Raw genomic sequence first — 21,037 nt, forward strand, 5'->3', positions numbered from 1 at the left:
TGAATTACATACAGGAACCCCACAGACATGAGAGTCATAGACAGAAAGGTGAAATGAAGTATATATGGAATCTGAACTAAAAATGAGGTAAGAGGCCTGAGGTTTCAGAGGGCAGAATGGTAATTCACAGTGCAATAAGAAGAGCAGATGTTCAGAAATGAGAAGTTTGCCCTGCCCTATAGCTAGGTCATAAAAAGTTATTCCTAGTGATAGCTCTTATTATGGGCAAGGCCCTGAATTTAAATTCTTAAAGTGAGAGGTAACAGTTTCTTTTGAGCCCACAGGATCTCGACTGTCTTCAGCTCAAATAATCCACATCCCACAGAGCCACATCTTGGCGTGGCTCATTCTGAACCCCTGTACTAAGGAACTGTAGGGAACACATCTTGAATTCATCTGCTGCCTGTGTCTTGGGAAGGCATTCCCCAGATACCTCGAAGCCTTACTTGTTAAGACTCAGGAACGAGGAGAAAATTCTCACCATTAGTCATGATATAGCTAATGTAGTTACATTAAGAGTGTCTGTTCTGTACGCAGGCAGGTGTGGAGGAAAGGGAGTTTCCCATCTCTGGCTCCCGGCTTCAGTTTCCTCATCTGTGAAGTGCTCATGGTGTTCTGATGATAACCCCTGTTCAGGGGTATTCCGCTGGCGTTAATGAGACGCTGTGTGGTGCTGCCAGTGCAGTGCCTGGGGTCAGGAGGCCTCCAGGGCTCCTTGATGCCCCTCCTTGTATGTCTGCTCTTGTGTTTTCATGGTTCCTCACAAATGGCCTTTAATCTCTGTGGATAATGTGGGCTTCTGCATTGATGATCCAAGGTCAGAAAATCCACTGTTAGTTGTTCCTTGTGAAGCCTCCGGATGACCCGCTTTAGGGGCTGGGAAGAGGGCCCAGAGCTAACAAATGCTTCCACAAATGGCTCTTGGTCACTGAAACTGGGTCATATTTCCTTTCTTTAGGAAAATGTTCAGGTCATTTGCTTCCTGAAAACCTTATTTTTCACCATTTTGAAAGGTTTTTAATGGGATAGTTTAAGTAGAAGTAATAAAGCCTCTTTTCTTCAGGCCCTCTCTGGCTGTATTAATTAGTATATTTCTATAACGTTAATGCAGCTATTTACCAGCATGGGTTTGGGCCATTAAAGACACCCCCTCCTGCCCCAGCCCCTGGGGAACATTGGTAACACAGGAACAGTTGCTTCCTGGTGGTTTTCCTGGGTCACAGTTCATTGTTCTCTAATGGATGTCTCCATCAGCCTGTGTGCGGAGGATAACAGCATTCCCTCTCTTCCATAGCCCTCCCAGGGAGGTGGTTCCATTCCTTGTACTACTCAGAGGATACAGGCTGAATTAAAGAATTCGTTGTGACCTGCTGCTACGTGTAAAGGGTGGCCTGCTGCCTTCAGGGTGCCGAATGCCGAGGCTGCCTGTGGGACCACCAGTGTTGTTTTGTACCCCAGGATCAATAGGGGATAGAGTCAAATAGCATGCAATGGGGAAAGATAGATATGGAGACCTATGATATGTCATAAAACACGCTAGAAGTAAAAAAATGCAACAAAATGGGGAAATTTATTTATCTCGGTGTTCACTTGGATTGGTGGGGGTAGGCAGCATGGGGGGCCTTGAGTCCCTTTTTAGCATCCTCTGTTGCTAGAGGCCATTCAGTAGTGAACTGCCAGGAGAGGGGCCCCATAGTCAGATGAGTTAGCCCACGACCAGTCAACCCTGCCATGCTGGGGATCCTCTGAGCCTGGCTATTTCAAATGGAAATACTGGGACGAAGGCATTTGCTGAGGTCCCACGGACCGCGGAGTTCAAGCCTTGTTGGATGGGGCCTTGGAGCAGCTCATGACTACACATAAAGTCTTGAGATGCCTCTGGCAAGAATGAATCTGGCATTTAGAAATTCTCATGGGGGAAATTCTCATATTCTGGAGACTCTGGCTGAGTTAATCAATTCATTAAACCTGTCACTTACCATGCCTGAAGCATACAGCATTAACATTTTGTCTGTTGCAAGTATTTCCAAGTGCCTTTCTTTTGACTAATAAACATACTGAGGAGCTATAGAATTCGTCTTTATATCATAGCCACCAAGAAAGACAAATGGGAGGCCCATCCTCCCGTCTCTGAGGGATATAGTCTGGAGCCAGAGGGCAGGACCTGGGTAGCACGCAGTGGGCTGTCACTAAAGCTGAGCTGGAGAAGTGAACGGATTTTTTCCAATGTAGCTGTTGTCATTGATGAGCCAGTGCTTTCTGCTGTAGGTCAGATGTGGAGCTACACAAGGCTCCTACATTAGAGCTAAAAGGTATGTGTGGCTGGCTCTCCTGCTCTGAGTGGCTCACAGTTACGTGGTCACACAGCATCCCAGGGTGTGAAAAGGATGCCCCAGCAGAGTCAGAAAGAAGCAGGTGTGGTAGATTCGTGTGCCATGCCAGTGTCCAGGGTTGACAATACCAGACCAAAATGGCAACACTGGTGTTTTTGTCTCCTCACTTGCTGCTCAGATGCTAATACCAACAAGGGCTAGCTAGGATGCAGCCCCATGACAGACCTCCCGTCCTTTGACTGGAGTTTCTCCAACAAGCCTGATAGGAGCAGGTAGTCCATAAAATATGGTGCCCTCCAGGAGGTTTGTGACCTGTGCCAGCATCCATTCGCTGAGATGTGGCTGCAGCCTCGTCTAGTGTGCTCCCATGCACTGTGCCTGCTCCCTGTTCTCTCTCTCAGCTGATGTCAGCTCCGCAGGGCAGCCGTGGAGCCTACCTCCTCTCCCTTCAAATATTCGTATGTACATATGGACTCGATCTTTGGATTTTAGGAGCCAAGATTTATCTTGTCTTTGTTTGCTGGGTTTGCCATGCCTTGCCTGGAAGGACCTCCCTTTTCCCAAGTGAATAAAGCTGGTGAGGGTGGGAGGTGGGTCAACACATTCTTTACTTTTTCACCTGTCACAGCCTTTCCCATGTAATTTCTAAACTCAGGTCCACAGCCCAGGGCTTGTGGCTGTGAAATTGATTTCCTCGGGTTTCAGTGGACCAAAGAGAAACAAGGACAATGCAGGGAGGCATTCATACATGTAAACATATCCATTCAAGGGCTAAGCTTTTTATTCTTTGCTTGCTCGTATTTTTTGATTTCAAATATCCTGTATTAAATTACTGTAATTGAAGGTAGGGTGTGTGTGTGTGCATGTGCATGCATGTATTTCCTCTTTAAAATTTCCTTATTTTGTTAAATAAAAACTTGACAGTCTCATGCTGGTTCCCCAAATTAGGTAGCCTCCACCTTTTTTGGGTTATGGAATCCTTTGAGAGCTGTGTATTTCTTTCTATGTGTCCACCCTTATTCTCTTTCCTGCTTTCAGTTCCGGGAGATGGGATGTGGCACAGTTTAAGAGGCCTGACACCTACTCTTTCCAGAAGATATTTTACAATGTCAGAAGCAAAGGCTTTTAAAGTTGGGATCTTTATATTCCAAGTGAACAAACTTTTTAATATCATTTTTTTTTGCAGTGGTACTTTTTTTTTCACATTTCAATGATTTTTAAAAATTCATGTTGTGATTATGTTAAATATTCCAAATATGTATGTACTTTATATAATAATAAACAAAAGCTAACATTTGTATAATTATTAACATATCCTCCTTATCTTTAAAGTTTGCACAGGTAGGTTAACAGTTGTTCCCCCAAGTGTGTGGGGGCGGACTATGAACAACAAAGTGCCAGGGCCTACAATTGAATGCCTGGATTAATGTCAACATTTTAAACTAATTAGGTAAGGAAAAAGCATTTCAAAGAAAGCATTACGGTTTCTTGCACTCCAGCTGAAGGCAGCACAACATAATTGTCTGGTTAGAAAAGCTTTTTAACATCAGTGATTTAACTGAGGGCATTTGAAGGAAACCCAGGAAAAATGCTTTTACTATTTTGTGTTTGTCAAAAGTAAGCCCAGGTGGAAGACAGCAGTACTCAGCCAGGACTTGAAATCATCATAGTGGCACAGAATGGGGAAACCGATCACTCAGCCATGACTGCTTGGAGCACCTGCCCTGGTGGGTTTTGAGGATGCTGTGGGAACAAGGCCAGCGAGGCTCCCTGGTTTCTGGAACTTCTGTTTGGTGGAGGGAGACAAAGGAGAGCAAGATGAGTAATCCCAGGGAGTGACAAGTACCAGGAAGAAGTGAAGATAAGACAGCGAGGACCTTGGATAGGGAGGTGGGGAAGGCCTCAAGGAGAGGAGGTCCCATCTAGGCTCAGAGGATGAAGGACCCACCTCCGGGGGAGTGAAAGGAATCCTGCTGGCTGGAAGGGGGTGAGGCAGCGAGGGGTAGAGGGCCACCCTTTGGTCTGAGACAGGGGTAGTGTTTTATTTTTGGTGTGATGGTGAAGCAAGCAGAGGGTTCAACAGGGCAGTGACTAAGAGGCGGGCGGGGTCTCAGGCAGAGAGCCTGGCTTCTGAGCATCCCTCCCCGCCTTGCCTGGGCAGCCCCAGCTACGCTGCGTCCCTCATCCCAGTTCTTTTTGTCTGGCTGCCCCACACCTCGCCCTGACTGAGAGTGCCCTGGATTTCTTGGGGGGCCCTCAATGCCATCACAAGCGTCTTTACAAAGGCGAGGCAGGAGTTATGGATAACCAGAGGAGGTAAAGACAGAGACAAGGAACACCAAAAAATGCCATCAGCCACCAGAAGCTGGAGAGGCAAGGGGTTTTTAAGCCATTAGTTTGTGCCAGCTTGTTACAGAAGCCACTGGAGACTAATATAGGCCCTAGGGAGAAGGGAGAGGATGAGGGGTGTGTCATCTCCTCTCTTCTTTGGAGCTCCACAAACCCCTAGCATGGTGGGTGCTGATGGAAGGGGAGGGAAGAGGGGTTGAGGGTGAAGACTCTCCCCTCCCCAGACTGGCCATAACTTCCGGCTGAGGGTGGCAGGGGGAGCTTCGCCGTTGGACTGGCTCATTCCCTGGGCAGCCATACCCGCCTCAGCTGATGTTTCCCTGTGGGATGTGGGGCCAGTGGAGTCAGATGTCCTAGTTTTCCAGACAAGCCTGAAACAAATGTGATTTTTAAACATGAAATTTTCTAGTGTAGAAAGCTGGCTCAAGTGTTTAGTCTGCAGGTCTGACTGGACCCTAGGGAGAGGGGAAGGGCTCTATTTTGCAACTTCTGTCTCACAGTTTTTGTTTGTCCCAGAGGTTAGCATATTAATCTCCATCCTTGTTTTTATGAGTCTGATTGGGGTTTTAGTCGGTGTATTAGTTTCTCATGGCTGCTGTAACAAATGACCACAAACCTAGGTGCTTAAAGCAAGAGAAATTTATTATTTTACAATTCTAGGGGTCAGAAGTTCAAAATAGATTTTACAGGGCTAAAGTCAAAGTGTTTGCGAGCTGTGTTCCTGCTGGAGGCCCTGGGGGGCATCTGTGTCTCACCTCTTCCTGCTTCCAGGGGCTGTTCTTGGTCGTGGCCCACTCTGACCCCCGCTTCTCTCGTCATATCTGCTCCCCTGACTGTTGTCTCCCTCTCTGCCTTATGAGGACTTTTGTGGCTACTCTGGGCCTGCCCAGATAACCCAGGATAAAAACTCTCCATCTCAGAATTCTTAACTTAATCATATCTGCAGAGTCTCTTCTTCCACAGAAGGTAACATAGTTACAGGTTGCAGGGATTAGGGCGTGGACATATTTGAGGAGGCAATTTAACCGCTTCCAGTCAGTCACCGGTACTTACCTGTAGGTCTCCATGAATAACCCCCATGGCTGCCTTGTTTCCCTCTTACCTTTCAGTTTGTGCTGGAGCTGGTCGATAGCAGCCCTGAAGAGATGATTGTGAAGTACTGTCTAACAACGATGCTGTACTCCTGAAACTAAGACAAAATAATACTGAATATAAACTGTCACTGAAAAATAAAAGTTTGAAGAAGAGAGCTGATTGTGCTTGTCTCTTCCCAACTTCACTTTTAGAGACTTCATGTTGGTCACTTGGAATGGGCCGGGGTTAAGTATTTACATTATGGAAATCAGTAAATGCTCTAATTTAGGGCTTTCCCACCGCCTCCCCTCTGGCCCCCTGCTATTCTTCGTCCTGGAGAGCTGGATGTTAGGCATTTACCAGCACGCTATTGACTTCCACCTATTCTGTTTGGGTTGAAATTCCTGTTTTCTGGGACACCTTCTCCATTTTTTTATGGACTGCCATCTCACATTCGGGGAGATGGATATGGATGTCGGGGAATCATTATGGAGATCTCGGTATGGGGGCCATTATTGACGCCTGTCTGGACTATGCGGTGTGGATAATAAACCACGTGCTCTTTGGGGTTTCCCTCCTTCAAAGGAAATCTGGAGGATTTTTAGTCATTCCTAGCTGGCATTCCAGTCCTCCTTTTCTTGCATAAGGATGATATTAAATATTTGCTGGCTTTAACCAAACGACCTCCTCCTTTCATAAGCAGTTTGGTCTAATTACCTGTGTGCTCCACTGTTAGGGGACCTCAAGTATCCCTCCCAGTGTTTTGACTTAGGTAGACATGTGGAGTTCTGCTGAAGGCTTGGTGAGTACGGTCCTTGGGAATCCCTGAAGCATGCTGACAAGATGGCGACAGTTCATTAAGGATTCTTCTTAATAAAACTATCCTTACTAATTAAATGATTCTCATAGAGTAAATATTCTCATGAAACCTCAAGCGTGTTTTTGCACTAGGCACTTTATCATGCTAACTGTGCCCTTTGAATCTCTAAAATTGTGTCCACTATTGTCTTTTCTAGTAGAATTTCAAGCAACTTTTGATCAAGAACTTTTATATAATGGGCTATCTAAAATATTAAAATATTATAGTTTCCCCTTTTATGTCAATATTTAGTTAATTGTTTCTTGGTGACTGCCATGAATGTTTCCTCTAACTTTGTTTGCAGTCAGTCTGCTGTGATAGGGATAGTATTCTCATTACATAGATTGCTAGCATGTTTGGGTCATAATTACTCTTATCAGTTAGATTTTCAGTAAAGCCTCATTAATTAGGCATGTGATTATTTTCTAATATTTCCTTTATAAAGGAAGATTTTCAATATGTTATTTAGACATGAGGATGGACCAAAATCTTGCTAAATTTATTTGCGAAAGCTCTGATGAAAATCAAGCCACGCTCAGAAGTGACAGCTGGTCCCAAAAGGGCTGTTTTGCTGGAAGACAAGGTCCAGGGTCTGGGCGTGTGGACTTACACTTTGGGGGTTTCCCTCTGTACCTGCGGGCTCTTCCAGGCTGAAAACCTTGGATGCTCAGCAACTGCACTTATACTGGCCTTGCATAAGGGAGGCTTTAGGTGAGGGTGGAGACAGTGAGAGGTTGGGGTGATGAAGAGTTTGCTCCTCAGCCAGCCAGCCTTTATCCTATTTGCTGCATGCCAGGCATCAGGCAAAGCACTTGGAAGCCCATGTTTTCATTTCCTTCTAACGCTGGGAAGTCGTCTTTAAGTCACCTAGTAGGTATTAATAGCTACTATTTTGCTGGATGCTGGGGATATAGAGATCAAAATCAGTGAATCCTTGCCTCCATACACCACACAGTCTAGACTACCAAAATGTTGGTATGAGAGGGTAAGATCTTGAGAATAGTACAACCATGACCAAAAATTCCATTAATTATTTTGTTTCCATTTTGGATAATCAGAATTTTTTATTACTATAGTTTATTTTCTTGTTTGTATTTAAAGTTGATTAATTCAACCTCTTTGACAATTGTTTTCTTGAGGTACAGTTGTAATTTTGAGCTTCTAACTTGGTTGTTTATATAGGTACATATGTATGTATTTATTTTTAGAGAGAGGGTAAGGGAGGGAGAAATGGAGAGAAACATCGATGTGAAAGAGAAACATTGATTGGTTACCTTTACTATGTGCCTGGACCAGGAATTGAACGTGCAACCAAGCATTTGCCCTGACTGGGAATCGAACCAATGACCTTTTGCTTTGTGGGATAATGAGGAATATAAATGCCAGCCAACTAAGCCATACCAGTTAGGGGTGTAGTTTAAGTTTTAATGAGAGTTATTTAAATTGTTAAAATGCGAAAACTTACACCTAAATGAGAGGTCATCTATATCGAAATCCACTGAAATATATCAGTTATTAAATTAACATATTATAGACTAGTTTCTTGGATTTGTGAGTTTTTTCCTAGCAAGGTTTTTGTTCAGATATGCTGTTGACATATTCAGCAACTTATAGATCCAGAAGAAATTATTTTCTTATTGATTCATTTATTCACTCATTTGTGTATCTTGTAATTCTGAGTGAGAGTAATTCTTTCACAGCGTACTTAGAGTGGATGCCATTTTGTGTACAAGGCAGAAAGCTTGCAATCATATCTGCACCTTTACCTCCTGATCTTTGTGTTATAGTTGTCATATGTGTTACATTGACAATGCTATGAATTTTGCTTTAAACAGTCATACATATTTTGGAGTACTTAGGAGTAGAAAACACAGTCTATTATTTGACCAGCTTTTTACCATTTTTCTTCTGTCATGCCTAAAAATCTAAGTTTCCCTCTGTTAACATTTACCTTTGACCCTCCAGTCCCCTTTCCCGTTGGATCTGAACACCGGTCTTGGTGGTCATAAAAGGAGGAAAAGTAAAACTGAAGCTGGCCTCACAGCTCTGTAGCATGTGGGCTAGTTTCAAACAAGAAAAAAAAAAATTACCTTTGGCTTAAAGAACTTCAGCTTTCTTGTAGAGCAGGTCTGCAGCTGACAAATTCTCCTCATTTTCTTTCATCTGCAAGTATCTTGATTTTGCTTTTATCCTTAAAGGATAGTCCAGTGGACATAGCATTCTGGGGTGACAGTTCTTTTCTTTCAGCATTGAAAAGATGTTTTTTTATTGTCTTTTGGCCTCCATAGTTTCTAGTGAGAAATTCAGAGGTTCTGATGAGAAATCTGTGGTGATTCAAATCATCATTTCTTTTTTGTCTAATGTATCATTTTCCTCTAGCTGTTTTTGAGATTTTTCTTTTTATATTTTGTTTTCAGCCATTTGATTATGTTGTGTCTAAAAGTGGTTTTCTTTCCGTTTATCTGAATCTCTGAGCTTCTTAAATCTGTAAATTTATGTATTTGAGCAAATTTTGCAATTATTGTTTTCAATATATTTTTCTGCCCAAATCTCTTTTTCCTACTTTGCTGGAACTGCAGCAGCCTTTTGATATTGTTCCAAAGGTTTCTGCAGCTCTGATCATTTTTTTCCCAGTCTCTTTTTGCTCTGTATTTCAGAGCAGGTAGTTTCTATTGATCTCTCTTTCAAGTTCACTATTCTTTCCTCTGTCATCTCTGTTCTGTTCTTGAGCCTATCTAAGTGAGTTTTCTATTTAATATGTTGTGCTTTTAAGTTCTAAAATTTTCATTTGGTTCTTTATTGTGGTTTGTATTTCTCTGTTGAGTGTTCTTATTTTTTCATTTATTTCAATTGTATTGAAATACAATTTTTTAAAAAATTATAGTTAGTATACAATTATTATATTAGTTTCAGGTGTACAGTACAGTTATCAACATTTATATTCCTTACAATATGATCACCTCACCCAGTCTAGTAATGACCTGTCACCGTGCGAGCCTACTACACTATTATTGATTATATCCCCCTTCACCCATCCTTCTGCCTCCTTCCCTGTAGTAACCATCAGTTTGATCTTTATTTCTATGAGTCTGTTTTTGTTTTGTTTGTCCATTTGTTTGATACGAACTCACAGGGATGTCCAACCTGTGGCCCAGGATGGCTATGAATGTGGCCCAATACAAAATCATAAATTGACTTAAAACCTTTTTTTGCTCATCAGTTTTCATTAGTGTTTGTGTATTTAATGTGTGGCCTAAGACAACTCTTCTTTTTCCAGTGTGGCCCAGAGAGGCCAAAAGGTTGAATATCCCTGATAGTCTCAACAGCTCTTTTTAAAGTCTCTGTTTGAGCCCTGGCCAGTGTGGCTTACTTGGTTGGAGCATCATCCTGTAACCCATGCAGGTTCTGTTCCCTGTCAGGGCACATATCTAGGCTATGGATTGGTCCTCATTCTGGGAGCATACAGTCCCTGTCCAGGGCGCACAATCCCCGGTCCAGGCACATGCAGGATGCAGCCAATCAATGCGTCTCTCTTGAATTGATGTTTTTCTCTCTCTCTTCTTCTATCCCCTAAAGTAATGAAAAAATGTCCTCAGGTAGAGGATAAAAAAAAAAAAATCTCTGTTTGATAGTTTCCACATAAGGTGCATCTTGGTGTTAGTATCTGTTGATTAAATTTTTTCTCAAGTAATTTTGGATTATATCCTGACCATTCTGAAAGTTGTCTTGTATAAACTCTGGGTCCAGTTAGAGTCCTCTGGAAAATGTTGAATTTTTTTAAAATCAGGCAATCATCTGATCAGACTTAGACTGTAAACTCTGTCTTCATTTCAGTGTATCATTAAGGTGCTTCACATCTTAGCCAGACTTTTAAGCTATGGAACACTCATTTGGATCTGTCCTTTGCATGTATAGTATACAGATCATTCTGAAACTTGTATGGGTTGTTCAAATCTCAACTAAGTTCTTTAAACCTTTGCTGAATAGGTTTGAGTCTATCTCATACATGCATTATTCAGTCTAGAGTTTTGCAAGAGAACAGAGCAAAGACAAACAGTTCAGCTATTGCCCAGGATCCTTTTGGTCATCTCCCCTACTCCCTTTTACCAACCCTGACAGGATTTGTTCTGAGCCAGTGAAGCTTGGATGAGGTGACACTTGCGTGCTCTTGGTCCAGCTTGTTCCAGGAACTCTTTGTGGCTCCACTTTTATTTCAGTGTAAAATGTATGTGTTTAGAGGATGTCATCTGACCTTTCAGAACTCCCAGGGTGCAAAAAGATTTGGTCCATTCTCCTGATTTTATCGATTAGAAAATGGAGACCTGTTCAAAGGCCTAAATTTTGAGTCTTCATAGATATCCAGTTTGGTTTCCTTAGGAGGATGGGGTGGCAGAAACCCAAGTTCAAAACCTAGTTTTGCCACTTAACTGGATGTGATCTTATGGAGAGATCTGACCTCTTTGAGTTTTAATATAATCACCTGTGCAGTGGGAATAATACTTGGCTTGTATTGAGAGTTTGACATACTGTGTATAAATTGCCTAGCCCAGGATGCCACTAAATGGTGTTAAAAATTGAGCAAATATTTCTTGACCCTGGCAGACTCCTTGGTGGGAGAGTGGGCCCTGTATTTGAGGAGGTGGCCAGAGTCTAGTGGTGATTTCTTTAACAAGTTTATAGGAATTCTAGTCTTTTATTTTAAATGCTTTCATTTCACATGTGAAATTCAGACCTTTAAATCAGAAGCCTGAAAATAAGGACCTATGGCCTATTTATCTGCAACCTTATTCTGACCTCCCTTCTTGCTCTCAGGAGGTCCCTACCGATCTATACTAAGGTGCTTGCTGTGGTGATGAGGTATATCCTCACAGTCTGAACCGAGAAATGACAGAATCACTGTTTCACAGATGACGAACTGAGGTGCAGCATTACTGCCTGTGTTGTTATGAGTAGAGTTTGGGTTTTCCATTTGGGCTTTCAGGTGTGAGTTTCAGATATGCCAGAGTGTGTTGGTACAGTGACGTGGGGCTCTGCTGCTTTTCTCTCCACTTAGGGCTCACAGTTGTTTTCAGAGAGGACCCTGAGGTCTGTGAGGAGGCCAGTTGCTCCTGCTGATCCGTGTGTCTTGGACACCACCAGGGCCCTGTGTGGCTCCCAATGTGTCAGAGCATCCTCTGTGTGGTGCTGAAGCATAAGGGACAAATCAGACATCTCTTAGATGAGCAATGCTGCTGATGTACAGTCTGGGAGACTTGATTCTCTTTTGTCTCATGACACATGATTTTATTTTCTTTGATCTTTGTGAGGCCTGAGGGGCTAGTGGTTTCTATGCAGGATTCAAAAGTTATTGATAAATTAAGGAAATTTGAAGGCTTTATGGAGTTTGCTAGAGCCATTTCTGCTTTTTTTCTTCCTGTGCTGTTTTCTTTACATGGTGGTTACTCACTTATAAACACCCCAGTATCACCCCTGAATATCAGTTGCCCTGGCAAGCTTTTCATATAATGCACCAAATTTATCCTTCTTGGATCCATTTCATTACTCCCTATTCAGAGCACTCATTTTAATAGGGAGGGAATTTTTAATCATTTGGATGGCTGCAGTTTGCAGAGATCTCCCTGCCTTTCCCATCCTGATGTAACTTCTTATCTATTCTTTGTCACTTCAACATGATGTTTCCAAATAGCCCAGCATAAAGTAAGCATCAATCATGGCAAAGTATTTATGCATGTTGAAAATTTTGTCAAAGTTATGTTTAATTTTAAGCAAAAATTTAAAAATAAATAAATAAAAAAACCAAATCTGTTCACTATAGGACTATATTATAAGAAGTCTTAATTGTTTCTTTTGCCCTGCAATTTAAAGTATTTTCAACTTATTGGTGTTCCAGATTTCTGGTCCTAAAAACAGATACAAATTTAAAAGGTAGCATAGTTTGATTGTAGGGAAATTATGCCAGATTTTATTTTTTCCCCATTCTTGCCAGTGGAGTGTTTTCTGGCCTCTTCTTTGGGCTCCCCAAAAGATAAGCTTCAAGAGCCTGTGAAATTCCCCTTCCTGACTGCTGTGGGCTGAATGTTTGTGTCCCTGTCCCCCTCACCAAATTCATATGGTAAAGTCCTAATCCTGTTGTGAAAGTGTTTGGAAATGCGGCCTTTGGGAAGCAGTTAGGTTTAGGCACAGTCATGAGGGTCTAGTCCTCATGATGGCATTAGTGTCCTTACTAGAAGAGACCAGGGTGGCATGCCTTCCCCCAACGCCGGCCCCCGCTGCCTTGCCATGAGGATATAGTGAGAAGGTGGCCATTTGTAAATTAGGGAGAGGGCCCTCAGCGGACACTGAATGTGCTAGCACTTCGATCTTAGACTCCCAGCCTCCCAGCCTCCAGAATTGTAAGAAATAAATATCTGTTGTTTGAGCCATCCAGTTTATGGTGAATTTTGTTATAGCAGCCCAAACTGACTGAGACACCAACTTACCTGACTAATGAATATTCAGGAAAATGCTTCCCAAATCTCATAAGAATTATCTAAGTCAATATATATTTAAATTGGTAAATTATAAGGGTCATTAATTTCTGAAAAGACATAATCATTTTTGAAGATAATTTTGAAGAGTATGTCTTGTGATCTATGAATGAAAAGCTCATCTTAGGATGTAAATAGTTTCTGAGCCACAGTGAGATACAGGAGATTCTAAAGATATACTCTGCCGGACTCTGTGGGAGACAGGTTGCAAATGTTTAGCTTCATTAAACATGTTATACTTACAGCTCAAGAAATGCCATAAATTTGTATGAGAGATTATTCAGGCCACATGTCACCTCTGCAGTCTTATAAAATTCCTTCTACCTTGCCAAATAATCTAGATTTGACATTTTTATTTCAATAATATTTTATATAGATATAGATGAATCTCATTGCAAAAGGAAGAATTATAAATGCTAATTCATTCAATTGAGCTGTAAACATTTTCTCTGCTGCTTAATAGGACAAAATACATAAAGATTAATTAAATGATCTAAAATTTCCAAGCTTCTTTTTAATTGTGTAAATTGAATCTGTTGCCAAGAGATATCCAACTCTGGTAAACATGATAGATGGTGATGAGGACACATGGTGACTTGGATGGACTCCATTTCTAGGTTCTGCCTGAGTATATTGGCCAAAGTGTGTGGTTTACAAAAAACACTCACTCTGCCAACATATAAGCCAGGGCTTAGTGGTCAGTGGTTTCATGTGATGTTTTTAGGCTGCCATCCCACTAAGCTGATGATGAGAAAGCTCTGAGGTCTGGGGCGTGGGTCTCTAGGGAAAGGTAGCTAAAACGTCACAGCTTCCAAATATCTGGGTGTTTATAAAGGTTTCTGTTTGTTGGAATCCAAAATGCTGTACCTTTCTGGGGACAAGAAGTTCTTGAGCAGGAATTAGAAAACCTATCTTTCTGGGCCTCACTCTGACAGCGAGCTAACGACATGGAACCAAAGATCCACCATTGGTAAGGCAGGGGCAATGTTACATGTTTCTACCTTTCAGGGTAAATATAAATAGGAGCCCTTATATAAATATAAATATAAAGGAGTGATGATTACTAGAGATCCTTGAAAAATCTAAAACAGTATGTATCCTTATTTGTTTGTTGATGTATCAAATACTCCTTGAGCATCTGCTAGCAAAGCAAGGCGGCTTTGTGAGCAAGAGTCTCACACACATGTCTGTAACTAATGTGTTGTTGTGTTATAAGGACGTTTTTAGATGCTGCTATAGTGTTGTCTTTAAGCTAAAAGGGATTTTTGTCCAGTTTTGTTCATATGTTTTCAGTGTGTAATAAAGTCCCTGGCATGTACTAGTGATTCCATAAATTTTTCAAATGTATTGGGTTGGCCAAGGAGTCTGTATGTTTTTCCATAACATAAAACACATATTTTTCATTTTCACCAATAATTTTATTGATTTTGAGTATATAAACTATCTTCCACATGGTATAATGTTGATTTTTCTCAATTAATGTCTCGATTTGATTGCTATCAACTTCAACTGGTCTACCCAACCATGGAGCATTGTCCAGCGAGAAATCTCTAGCACGAAACTTTTCAAACCACTTTTGACACATTCAATCAGTCACAGAACCTTCTCCATATACTGTACAAATCTTTTTTTGTGTGTTTCAGTTGCAGTTTTACCTTTTTGAAATAATAAAGTATAATATGCCAATATGTTGCTGTTTTCTTTCATCTTCATTATTAAAATGGCTACACAAAAATTCACCAATTTTGATTTTTTTTTAAATGCATGCTGATATGACAGCTGTCAAAATATAATCTAACAAAATTGTTTTGAATGAAGTTAAGGACAACTTAGTGCTATTAGAGCCATCTTATGGAAAAAAACAAACTTTTTGGCTAATCCAATGAGACTGAATGGCTTGAACAGGCATTCTAGTTAGTAGTACATGGTGTTTTTCAAGGCCAAGGTTATAGGTTTAAAGTGTGTAGAGACATATTTGTTATTTTCCATTGCATGGGGATGGGTAGCTGCCAAACGTCAAGCAGCTGCATGATGAATGGAAAGGGTGGTCCTGGGGTGGGGTGGGGTGGGGTGGGAGGGAAGTTCACAAGAACTCAGGTAGCGGTACCCAAGCCATTGATTTGGTTGCGACTCTTTGCCCTGAGCATACCTGAGTTGCTTGTTCCCATGTGGCATGGCTAGGCTCAGCCCCAACTCTTGGGCCCACTGCCTTGTTATTCAAGAACAGACACATTTCATGGGAGTGACATCCTTTGGGCCATCGTGGGGGGTAGCCTCAGCTTTGTAAACATATGTACATGTGTACATATACCATATATATGTAATGCACATGTGCTTTGTGGGTCTGTCTAACAGGAAGAGCTCAGCTACAGAGTCAAACTGGTTTTCAAGGGGTCCATTCTTAGATTAGCCATTTGCTGGCTTCATGCTCTTGGAAGTTACCGAATCTCTTGGAGTTGGGTTACAGCTACAGGGAGGTGATGGTAGCCCCTGATTTATAGTGCTACTGGGAGCATTAAATGAATGCCCACAAGGAGTTAGTGAGTTGAATGGTAGTATGTGTAAGAGTGTTAGTTGTCCCTGTTCTCATATAAATACCACTTATTACAGGATTACTAGGAGCTGAATCCTGGACTGAGACTCATACACATTAACTTCTAAAATTTTCATAGCAATACTATGAGGTGGGTTTTTAAGCCCAAAAGGAAACATGTCACAAGTGGTGAATTGCTTGAGGATTTTTTTGTTTTTGTTGATGTTTTGACCAAAACATCTTCCTTTCAGTTATGTCATACTCGGACAGTCTCTGGTCCCCACCCCTACATTGAACGTATTTCCCTACCCCACCATGCTTTTGAGGTCTGTTCCTTTCATCATTTGGATTTTTCCCTATGTGCTCATAGGTCTTTTCCTAATATTAAATAGCTTATATCTTGAAGTGCAGATATAGAACATGTGGACATTTTGATTTATGATAGTATAAGAATCATACATCAAATGATGTAATTAGGGTACAAAGGCATGTTGGAGTCCATACCCCTATTGTTTGCAGAATCTCATGCCAATCAGTTGCCTTGAAGTGATCCTCACCGGGTCCTGGCTGTCTGCAAAATGCTGTACTGGCAAGGTGAGCCTAACCTTGCCTGCTTCCAAGGAGTTGTCAGTCTACTGGGGGAGACACACAGACCAACAATTAGTTATACTCCACATGGTGAATCCTCTGATAGTCCAGAAGGACAAATAGAGTGGATTGAGGAGAAGGAAAGCGTGGGAGTGTGTGTGGGAAGGCCCCTCGGATAAGGTGGCTTTTGAATAGAGACTAGGTATCCCCTTCCACGTTCACTCTCCTTTTCTTCTTAGCACCTGCCACCACCTGATATTTTTCTACTCCCCTCTTGTCCCCCTGGAATATTAACTCTGTGAGAACTGGGCCTTAGTCTGTTAGCATTCACTCCTGTATCCCAGATCCCAGGGCCTGGACTAGCCTGCCACAGTGTGGAATGAATGAATGACAGATGGGCCCGTGAACTGGAATCCACAGAGAAGTTATCCATAGGCTGCGGACAGTATATAAGAGGTTACCGGTGAGACAAAGGTGAGCCCCACGCCGAGTGCCGGGAAAGGCAATGTAGGCCACAGGAACAGCTTATCCAAAGGCACAGAGCTCCGAGAGACCTTAGATGGATGTGTCCTAAGAGAGCATATTTAAAGAGGCTGCTTTGCCTTTTCGGTCTCTCTGGCCTTCTGCTTCTTTGGAAACATGTCCAAAAACACAGCACTGGTTAAGCAGGACAGTGGCCCTTTGGACTCTGTTTTCTGATAGAGTATAGAAATGTTCATTCTTTGGGACAAAATTCATACAGCTTAGGAAAATAAGCAATCTGGACATAGTGGACTACTTGTTAATCTAATCTAAGAATTTGTCAGCAAGCAAGATATTTGGATTCCTCCTTAGTTCAAAGGGACTTTTGGAATCATTAGGATGGAGGATTTAAAATTTCTGTTTATCACACAGTTTGTTTTTAGTTGTCTGGTATGCCTGAATGATACAGGAACTGATTCTATTTAGAAGACTAAGGATGGGTTGACTATTGGTGTAAATAAAACTAAGCAGGTTTTCATGAATGTTTAGAAAAATACCTACTCTCCTAGATCTTAGTTTCTAGTACTATATCTAGTATTTAGTTTCTAGTACTAGTTCCAATAACAGGAATCAGGGCTCCCTGGAGAAAGAAGAGCTTTTCGGACTGGGGCAGAAAATTTACAAGGTGAGCCCAGAGCATTTGTAGTGTCACAAAGTAATAAGCAAGTTCTCAAGCAACACAGAAAAAACAAAATGGTGGGTATATGCCCAAGAGACACAAAAATCTACTGAAAGAGCGCCCAGCGGTCAAACTGGGATAATTTTGATAACGAAATAAATAACGTTGTCTTGGATTGTAACCCAAAGTATAAATATCCATGATATGTAGAAATAGGGGGAGAGCAGATGAATCTTCTATGCAGAAGAATTTAATGTAGTGTGTGTAGCTACTCTGTCTCAAGGAGGTGAAGCACAACTCCCACTCCTTACCTGCTGGCTGTTGACTTTCTCCCAAAGAGTACTGTATGGGAAGGGAGAAAAAAATGAATTGCTTACAGTGGAGAAGGTTGACAACCACCACTTCAGCCAGATGATGAAGGTTAATGTCAATAATGGTAAGTCATATGATGTAATGAGAATGGCACTTCTTTCCTCTGATCCCACAAATTCCAATTTAATCATGAGAAAAACATCAGGAAAAAAAATCCCATGTGAAGAACATTTTGGAAAATATCTGACAAGTACTCAAAACTGCCAAGATCATCAAAAAAATGGAACATCTAAGAGAAAGTGTCATGACCAAGAGGAAACAAAGGAGGCATGATAGCTAAATGTGATATGATATCCTAAATGAAATTCTGGGAAAAGGAAAATGGCATTAGGTAGAAACTAAGGAAGTCTTAATAAAGCATGGATTTTATTTAATAATAACATATCAATATTGGTTCCTTAGTGTTGACAAATATCCCATGTGAATGTAAGAGGATAACAGCAGGGGAAGCTGGGCAGATGATATATATAGAGGGGAAATCTATTATGTTTGCAATTGTTCTGTAAAATGATTCTAAGACAAAAAGTTTACTTAAAAACAGATAGCGAGATAAACTCTGGGTTATTTTCACTTTTGATTGAATAGCAGGATGCCAAGTCAACATGCCCATGTGTATTCTGTGGATGAAAGTTGAGAAGTAGCTTAAAAACCTTAGCTCAATAAATACATACTCTGTGGATGGAAGTTGTCAGGGATGTGGAAACTTCTTGCCAGAGCCAATTGAGCAACTCTTAAACTAATGTAAAGCTCATTTGAAATAAGCATTGTTTGAAACAGGCCAAAGCAAGCAGGCTGTGCAACATAGCAGCAAAGCCATACTGTGCTGGGTTCAAATCCAGCTATGTGGCATGCTGCCCAACAGATTTTTCACAAGTGGTTTTATACCCTGAACCTCACTTTCTTCTTCAAGAAAGTATCACAGTGACATTGTATCATGGATGGTTTTGAGGATAAAATGAAGGTGATAACTAATGTATATAAAGCACTAAGCACAATACTTGGTACACATTAGCTGTTTCTTAAATGGCAGCGGCTATTATTGCTGATGATAACTTTTTTTGAACTTCTAAAAAAAATTCCATTAATTTAGGTCTAATGATTCTGCTTAATGGCAGTAGATGATGTCAGTGGCTACTTTGATCTGATTTCAAGCATAGAAGGAAGTTCTTTTCCTATGAAATACCTGTTATCAACACCTCTGTCTCCCCCCGGAAGAATTAATTGTGTTAAATAATTTGTGTTACACATTACCCTACCTCTTTCAAGCTGCTCGCATCTGCAGGAGTAAGAACACATCTGATGTGAAGAGTTTGCAAGGCTTGCTGTGCAGAGGGAACAGTTCACACCGCAGCAGCCTTGCTTCATTTGGGGAAGAGGTTGGAGAGGAGAAAAGGCTTCAGGGAGGAGACGAAGGCACTCAGCTTACTTCCCAAATCCACCTACATCTTCCACGGGATGCTGTTTATCTGAGAAGTTAGTATTTCATATTCCATGATCCTCTAAAGTATCCATGTCATTTGGATTTATCTAAATTGTACCAATGAAATATAGGGAAAGCACTTTTTCTCAGATGTTCATGGTAAAGATTTATCTTTACCCAAGCAGCTGGCTCTGGAAGTTGACTTTTATGAAGAGAGACTCTAGCTGACCCATCAAGACTTTATTTAATGGGCTCAACTTTTTACTTGCTTTTTTCTCTGCCTCTCAGGAATTATTCTCCATCAATATCTTTTACCGCTGTTGAGAACCCATGTGTTTGTGTTGACAGCATGTGCCGTGTGCAGCAAAGCACACCCGCTTTGGCTCAGCTTCGCCTTGGCTACCTTTCCTGCTGTTTCCCTCTTTCTATTGCAGGATTTCCCAAAAGCTCCATGAGTTCAACATGTTAAGTAGAAAAAAAATGGCTTCATGTGTCAATAGGTTTAGGAAATACAGAGTTAAGGCACGTTGAGCAGATTTCTTTAGTACAGGACTTTTCAGAACCTTGATTTTCCCAGAGTGCATTGTGGTTCTCCAGGAGTGTGCTGTATGTCTCCTCTCCAAAGAGAACCCTGCCTCCTGTGGACTCTCTCAGGCCTGATCTGATGGATCAGTGTTTGAAAATGCATACTTAAAAAAACTGTTCCATACTATTTTTCAATTTCTTCATACTCATCAGAATTGTCTTTTGTATGTCCACAAATCATCTGTAGCATAATTTACACATTATTAAATTTTTCTTCCATATTATTTCCCCCAATATATGTGACTATAATTTAAAAAAATAGTATAGTTGAACCTCTGTAGGACTTAGGGTTTTATTTTAGTCACATAATCACCTGTATTGGCATTTGTGGGTTGTCTGTCACCTGTGCATAATAAGGAGGCAGAAGCAAATTGCTGCTGAACCCAGAGGTACAGCAAATCACCTCGACTGATTATGCAAAAAAAAAAAAAATCCAATTTGGGTCTTATAATTGCTTTCTTATGGCCACTCCACTAAGTGGACTTATTTGAATAGGAAAAAAGAAAGACCTCAAAAGATTAATGGATTTGCTAAGGTATTTTCTTTCTATTGTTACAGAGCTTCTTACTGTTGGGGAGAAGACAGTAAATCTCAAATCATCTAGTTTTTATGGTGTCAATTTTTATATGTGACAGTGCCTGACAGAGTCATAGATACAATTAAGCGAACATATCCTGATTCTTCTGAGAAGAAAAAGCACTCAAGTACATTTCCAATTTAAGTCTAAAAGAAAAAAGAGGTTTGCAAGAGCTGCTCAGAAGAAGACCCCAAAACATGGGATAGTTACCTACCTAATGCAGTCCTAACTGCTCATGATGAGGCAGCCAGAACATGTTACAGTGATTCCGATCAACTCTTTCTCTTCCTGGGGTTCAAGGAAATTAGTTTTCTTATGTCTCCAAAGTGTTTTTTTTTTTAATCCAAAATGTAAGCCACAGCACTAATAATGTTTTAAATTTTTTATTAAGTAGCAACATATAAACCAACAGTTGTGTTTATTGATGTCAAATGGAAAAATATTGGGATGTGATGCTCATAAATTATCAGTCATTCTTCCTAATGCTTGTCAAATATTATTATATGATATGTAAAAAAGGGGTGGCAATCTGACCCTGCAGCTAAAATACAAGATGCAAGGCAGTATTGGACAGTAATTACTGAGTCAGCTACGTTTTAGCTCTCGGCTGGGGCTTGGCTTGGAGCATGCTCAAGACCTTTCGGAGACACTTGAAAAACAGAAAAAAGTAAGGATTGAA

The 21,037-nt window shown here is 41.1% G+C and overlaps 1 protein-coding gene and 1 non-coding gene across 2 annotated transcripts in view; both read left to right on the plus strand.

Annotated features, from left to right (window-relative positions):
• The window catches only part of CACNA2D3 (calcium voltage-gated channel auxiliary subunit alpha2delta 3), an 860,744-nt gene that overhangs the window by 84,610 nt on the left and 755,097 nt on the right, over positions 1 to 21,037 (plus strand). The gene's annotated exons all lie outside the window — the stretch shown is intronic.
• LOC129061123 (small nucleolar RNA SNORA61) lies at positions 8,572 to 8,691 on the plus strand. The gene has a single exon (XR_008528088.1). It is a non-coding gene; the product is annotated as a small nucleolar RNA SNORA61 (small nucleolar RNA).

The sequence above is a fragment of the Pteronotus mesoamericanus genome, unplaced genomic scaffold (assembly GCF_021234165.1).
Source record: "Pteronotus mesoamericanus isolate MK-2021 breed Mesoamerican mustached bat unplaced genomic scaffold, CSHL_Meso_final scaffold_54, whole genome shotgun sequence".
In the NCBI taxonomy this organism is placed as follows: domain Eukaryota; kingdom Metazoa; phylum Chordata; class Mammalia; order Chiroptera; family Mormoopidae; genus Pteronotus; species Pteronotus mesoamericanus.